This window comes from Bombina bombina, chromosome 9 (genome assembly GCF_027579735.1).
Source record: "Bombina bombina isolate aBomBom1 chromosome 9, aBomBom1.pri, whole genome shotgun sequence".
Classification (NCBI taxonomy): Eukaryota; Metazoa; Chordata; class Amphibia; order Anura; family Bombinatoridae; genus Bombina; species Bombina bombina.
Genome location: NC_069507.1, coordinates 10,365,601 through 10,373,264, shown reverse-complemented (window position 1 = coordinate 10,373,264; position 7,664 = coordinate 10,365,601).

Here is a 7,664-nt window from a genome sequence, read left to right as displayed (position 1 = left end):
CTCAAACAAAACACCAGCAGGAAAGAGGACATGATATGGCATCCTTTTGAACAATAGAGTACAGGTAAAGTATTGATTTTAGAAACCGGGAGATAATTTTTTGCAACCTGGAATTTGAATCACAAAAAGGTTTTGATGGACACACAGTACACTTCTTTCAGCTTCAGCCATTTTATAACAGGGTCCAGGACCCTCAACAGAAACACCAGCAGGAAAGAGGACATATGGCATCCTTTTGAACAATGGAGTACGTACAGGTAAAGCATTGATTTTAGAAACCCGGAGATAATTTGTTGCAACCGGGAAATTGAACCAAAAAAATTATTGTACACCCAGGACACTTCTTTCTACTTCAGCCTTTTTATAAGAGAGTCCAGGACCCGCATATGAAACAAAAGCAGTAAAGAGGACATATGGCATCCTTTTGAACAATAGAGTACTGTTACGGCATTGATTTTAGAAACCCAGAGATAATTGTTTGGAAACGGGAAATTGCCCAAAAAACCATGCTTGGACACCCACTCCAGGTTGTTCTCCTTCAGCATTTTTATAAAAGGGTCCAGCACTCTCAACAGAAACAACTGCAGGAAACACCACATATGCCATCCTTTTGCACAAGCGAGTACAGGTATCGCATCCATTTTAGAAACCCGGAGATAATTGAGAGGAACCGGGAAAATTTTTCCAAAAATTTGCTGGGGCACCCATTACAGGTCGTTCTCCTTCAGCCTTTTTATACCATGGGCCAAGACCCGCAACAGGCACAACAGCATGAAACACCACATATGCCACCCTTTTGCACAATAGAGTACAGGTATGGCATAGATGGAACACAGAGATAATTTAGAGCAATGAAGAGACAGATAAAAATGCTTGGTCGGTCATCCTACTTCACATTTGGGGCACTGCGCGTGCAATTTAATGGTCCACCAGATGTGAGTGGTGTGCACTGTTAAGTTGTACTATTCGTAACAGTTTAATCACTGTTATGTGCCTTATTTTTTATTTGAGTTTTGTACCCACAGAGCAGCAGCAGAGGCCAGAAAAATTAGGAATGTACAAATGACTGAAAAATTTGGGTAATGTAGCAAATGCTGTAGCAGCGGCCAGAAAAATTGATGTTTGTAAAACATTTATAAAGTGCCCTCTAAGCTTGTGGCTTAAACACTAGTTGTTGGCGGATAAGTCAAGCAAGTCATCCGGCTTTATAAGAAAAAAAAAGGCCAGCCTGTGTACCAGTTGTAGCCCAAGCCAGCTCATCTCATCATCAGGCCTTTTTTAATCAAATGTATCGCCCAATGTCAGTCCCTTCGGGATCCAGCCCTCATTCATTTTTATAAAAGTGAGATAATCAAGGCTTTTTTGACCTAGGCGACTTCTCTTCTCAAAACCTCCTGCTGCACTGAAACTGCACTGAAAGTCCTTTCGGACAGGACACTTGAAGCGGGGCAGGCCAGAAGTTCCATTGCAAAATTGGGATAGCTCAGGCCACAAGTCAAGCCTGCACAACCAGTAGTCAAGGGGTCCATCGCTCCTGAGAGTGTCAAGATCCGCAGTTAAAGCTAGGTAGTCTGCTACCTGTCGGTTGAGTCTTTCTCTGAGGCTGGATCCCGAAAGGCTCTGGGGATGCATGGGAGTTAAAAAGGTACGCATGTCCTCCATCAACAAGACGTCAGGAAAGCGTCCTGTCCTTGCCGCCGTGTTCGTGGGAGGAGGAGGATTAATTTCATCTCTTCCACTGTTACATTCCCGTGGTGCTGTGACATCACCCTTATACGCTGTGTAAAGCATAGTTTTTAATTTATTCTTAAAATGCTCCATCCTTTCCGACTTGCGGGAATTTGGTAACATTTCAGGCACTTTATGCTTATACCGGGGGTCGAGGAGCGTGGACACCCAGTACAGGTCGTTCTCCTTCAGCTTTTTTATACGAGGGTCCCTCAACAGGCACGACAGCATGAAAGAACCCATTTGAACAAGGTTGGATGCCGAGCTAATCATGTCCCGTTCCTCCTCCTCACTGAGGGTATCTTCTTCCCCCCAGCCACGTACAACACCACGGGTACCAGAGAGGTGACAACAACGAGCACCTTGGGATGACTATTGTGCTCTGTCTTCCTCCTCCTCCTCAAAGCCACATTCCTCCTCTGACTCCTCTTCTTCACAATCCTCTTCCTGTGTTGCCGCAGGTCCAGCAAGCGATTCTGATAAGGCTGTTTGTCTACGGCCTGATCAGCACTCTTCGCAGGGCACGCTCCAGGAAGAAAACAAATGGTATGATGTCGCTGATGGTGCCTTTCGGTGCAACTGACAAGGTTTGTCACCTCCTCAAAAGGACGCATGAGCCTACAGGCATTGCGCATGAGCGTCCAGTAATTTGGCAAAAAGATCCCCAGCTCCCCAGAGGCTGTCCTAGCACCCCGGTCATACAAATACTCATTAACAGCTTTTTCTTGTTGGAGCAGGCGGTCAAACATTAGGAGTGTTGAATTCCACCGTGTCGGGCTGTCGCAAATCAAGCGCCTCACTGGCAGGTTGTTTCGACGCTGGATATCCGACAAGTGCGCCATGGCCGTGTAGGAATGCCTGAAATGGCCACACACCTTCCTGGCCTGCTTCAGGACGTCCTGTAAGCCTGGGTATTTATGGACAAATCGTTGTACAATTAGATTACACACATGTGCCATGCACGGCACATGTTTAAACTTGCACAATTTCAATGCCGCCACCAAATTACTTCCATTGTCAGAAAAAACCTTGCCAATCTCCAGTTGGTGTGGAGTCAGCCACTGATCCACCTGTGCGTTCAGGGCGGTCAGGAGTGCTGGTGCGGTGTGACTCTCTGCTTTCAGGCAAGTCAACCCCAAGACAGTGTGACACTGCCGTACACGGGATGTAGCATAGTACCTGGGGAGCTGGGGGGTGCCATAGATGTGGAGCAAGAAGCAGAAGTTGAAGAGGACTCAGCCAAGGACGAGGTTAGGGAAGAGGATGGAGTAGGAGGAGTAGAGGAGGTAGCAGCAGGCCTGCCTGCAAGTCGTGGCGGTGTCACCAACTCTTCTGCAGAGCCACGCATTCCAACTCTTCTGCAGAGCCAAGCATTCCATGCTTGTCAGAAGTCAGCAGGTTTACCCAATGCACAGTGTAGGTGATATACCTGCCCTGACCATGCTTTGCAGACCAGGTATCCGTGGTCATATGGACCCTTGACCCAACGCTGTGTGCCAGACATGCCATAACTTCCTTTCTCACAACAGAGTACAGGTTTGGGATTGCCTTTTGTGAAAAGAAATTTCTGCCAGGTAGCTTCCACTGCGGTGTCCCAATAGATACAAATCTTTTAAATGCATCAGACTCCACCAGCTTGTACGGTAAAAGCTGGCGGGCTAAGAGTTCAGACAAGCCAACTGTCAGACGCAGGGCAAGGGGGTGACTTTGAGAAATTGGCTTCTTACGCTCAAACATGTCCTTGACAGACAGCTGACTGTGGGCAGATGACCAGGAACTGCTACGTAAGAGAGACTGAGTGGAGGATGGTTGAGAGGGGGCAAGGAGGACAGCACTGGTTGACATGGCTGAAGATGCTGGAGCAGGAGGAGGAGGGCGGCTTTCACTTTGTGTGCTGCTTCTACTCATGTGTTCTTCCCATCGGCCTTTGTGATGTGAGATCATGTGCCTTCGCAAAGCAGTTGTACCTAGGTGGGTGTTGGACTTCCCATGACTCAGTTTCTTTTGGCACAAGTTGCAAATGGCATCGCTGTTGTCAGAGGCAGACACACACAAAAAATGCCACACTGCTGAGCTCTGCGATGACGGCATTCTGGTGGTGGCAACAGCATGCGTTGATGGGGTCGGCGTGCTGTCTGGCTGACCCCGGGTGCCGATGCATGCTGTCTGACTGTGCCACTAACTCCTTGAGACGACCTCCCCATGCTTCCAAATCATCTCCTCCTCCTCCTCTTCTCTGTCTCCCCATCTGAACTTTCCCCCTCTTCTTCTTCTCTTCTAGCAGGCACCCACGTGACATCCACCGACACATCATCATCAACTGCTTCACTTGTATCTGACACATCAAGAAAGGAAGCAGCAGCGGGTATAACATCATCATCATCACACCGTACCTCCATGTCGGTAATGCTGCTTGACTGAGACTGATCACTGTTATCTACATCCTCTGTCAATGATGGTTGCGCATCAATCATTTCTTCCAACTGATGTGTCAATAACTCCTGTGACAGATCAAGTGAAGCGGCTGTGGTGCTAGTGTTGGTGGTGGCGACAGGCGGGCGAGTGGCACTGGACACTTGAGACCTGCCCAAAGCACAGCTGGACGTAGATGGTGCGTCAAGGTTAGGAGGACTAGCAGCGGAAGCTGAAGAAGATTGGGTGTCCTGTGTTAGCCATTCCACTAGGTCCTCCTCAGAACTTTTTGCGTCCCCCCTGGCACCCGGCGTCTGAACAATGTGCATATTTGTAGGGTCTAAAGGAATCACAGCACCACGACCACGGAACCTACGGGGTGGCCTGCCTCTGCCTGTCATTTTTTTTAAAATGGACACTGACAATACTATAACACCAATTATAGGAGTGGTGGCACTGTGCAAGTGGGCACAGTATACGCTGTGAGACTGACAACAACAAAAAAGACAGATGTTTTAAAATTCACAAATTGTTAATTTTTTAAAATATTAAAAGTACTGTGACAACAAATATGATTGTTGGCACTAGTTGGAAAATGGGCTTGTCTGGCACACACGCTGGGAGAAAGGTAACTGCAATTCAATGGCACTAGGAGACTGAAGAATCACAGTCAAAACAGTTATGATTAACAATAATTCCAATCCTGTTAAAAGAAATATGATTGGTGGCACTAATTGGCTAGTTGGGACTGGCACACAGGCAGTAGGAAAATGCAATTCAAGGGCACTAGTAGAATGCAGATTGACACTCAAAACAGTGATGATTGACAATTTTTGCAATACTGTAAAAATAAATATGATTGCTGGCACTAATTGGCTATTTGGGCCTGGCACACAGGCTGGCAGGCAGGAGAAAAGTGCAATTCAATGGCACTTGCAAACTGAGGATTAAGCACAACAATCCAAAAAATGTTGTTTAATTAGTAACAATACTGTGACAACAATTATGATTGGTGTAAATAGTTGGCAAGACGGCCTGGCACATAGGCTGGCAGGAATGAGAAAAGTGCAATTCAAGGTAAGGACACTAGGAGACTGAATACTGACAGTCAAAAAAGTGATGATTGACAATTTTTGCAATACTGTTCAAAGAAATATGATTGCTGGCAATAATTGGCTAGGTGGGCCTGGCACACAGGCTGCAAGGCAGGAGGAAAGTGCAATTCAATAGCACGAGCAAACTGAGGATTCAGAACAACAATTAACAAAATTTTTAATTTTTAATTATTAAGAATACTGTGACAACATATATGATTGGTGTAAATATTTTGAAAGTCGGCCTAGCACACAGGCTGGCAGGCAGGAGAAAAGTGCAATTCAATGGCACGAGCAAACAGAGTATTCAGAAAAACAATTACCAAATATTTTAATTTTTAAGAATACTGTAACAACAAATATGATTGGTGTAAATATTTTGAAAGTCGGCCTGGCACACAGGCTGGCAGGCAGGAGAAAAGTGCAATTCAGTGGCACGAGCAATAGGAGGATTAAGAACAACAATCCAAAAATGTTTAATTTTTATTAGTAACAATACTGTGACAACAATTATGATTGGTGTAAATAGTTGGCAAGACGGCCAGGCACACGGGCTGGCAGGCAGGAGGTAAATGCAATTCAAGGACACTAGGAGACTGAATACTGACAGTCAAATCAGTGATGATTGAGAATTTTTGCAATACTGTTAAAAGAAATATGATTGCTGGCAATAATTGGCTAGGTGAGCCTGGCACACAGGCTGCAAGGCAGGAGGAAAGTGCAATTCAATGGCACGAGCAAACTGAGGATTCAGAACAACAATTACCAAAAAAATTTAATTTTTAATTATTAAAAATACTGTGACAACAAATATGATTGGTGTAAATATTTTGAAAGTCGGCCTGGCACACAGGCTGGCAGGCAGGAGGAAAATGCAATTCAATGGCACTAGGAGATTTTTAAATTTTTAGATACTGTTACAAGAATTATGATTGGTGCCACTAATTGGCTAGTTGGGCCTGGAAAACACGCTGGCAGGCAGGAGGAAAGTGCAATTCAATGGCATGAGCAAACTGATGAATCACAAGCGATCAATTTGGAATTTTAAAGATTAACAATAGTTTTACAACAACTAGAATTGGTGGCACTAATTAGCTAGTTTGTGACTGGCACACAGGCTGGCAGGCAGGAGGAAACTGCTATTCAATGGCACTAGTAGACTGAATATTTGCACTCCAAACAATTATGAATTTTAATTTTTTTGATACTGTTACAAGAATTATGATTGGTGCCACTAATTGGCTAGTTGGGCCTGGCACACAGGCTGGCAGATATGAGTCGTGGATGGTAGGTAGGGCAGCAATTTAACACAGTATGCTGTGTAAGTGACAAAAACACAGGCCTGATAGAAAATTAAGTTAGATTACACTAGCAAAATATTTTAAAATTTTAGATTTTAATACTAAAATAATGTTAAGAAGTGCAATGCACATATGAGTGGTCGCACTGGCTGGCTGCTACGTAGGGCAGCAATTAACAACAGTATGCTGTGTAAGTCAGATAGACAGTTAGACACAGGCCTGATAGAAAATAAAAATAGATTACACTAGCATAATGATTTAAAGACTTTTTTTTGGCAATTTAAAGAAAAAGGTTAAGCACATACATATGAGTCGTGGCTGATAGCCTTGGAAGGGCAACTATTAAAAACAGTAGGATCTGTAAGTCAGATAAACACACACGCCTGATAGAAAATACTATTAGATTACACTAGAAAAATTATTTAAATTATTTTGATGGGGGGGGAAATTAAAAAAAGGTTAAACACATATGAGTCGTGGCTCATAGACTAGGGAGGGCAGCAAGTAAACACAGTAGGCTCTGTATGTCAGCAAAACACACAGGCCTGATAGGAAATTATATTAGATTACACTATCAAAAATAATTAAACTTTTTTTTTTATAGTTAAATTAAGGTGAAGAAGATATGAGTGGTGGCTGCCTGGCACAGACCAATTAACCAAAAGACTGAAAAAAAATGAGGTATATTAATGCTGTTGAGCCTGACAGGCACAGGCCTGATAGAAAATGTAATTAGATTACACTAGCAAAATATTTTTTTTTTTTTTTAATTTAAAATAATGTTATAAACGGATATTAACACTGGTGGCTTGCACAGAGCAATGAACCAGAGTATATGCTGTGTGACACAGGCCTGATAGAAAATGAAAAAAAATTACACTAGCAAAATAATTAAAATTTTTGGTTAGTTAAATTTAAACTAATGTTGTTAGGGAATAATCAGTGATGGCAGTAGTCACAGCATATGCTGTGAGCCTTAAACACACAGGCTGAAAGCCAGGCAAATGCTAATAAAAAAAATACGAAAAAAAAAAAAAAACGGCACAAAATATAGCCCTAAAAAGGCTATCCTAGCTATGTTTTTCCTATTAATGTCAGGAGCAAAAACACAACACATCCTCTCATTAAG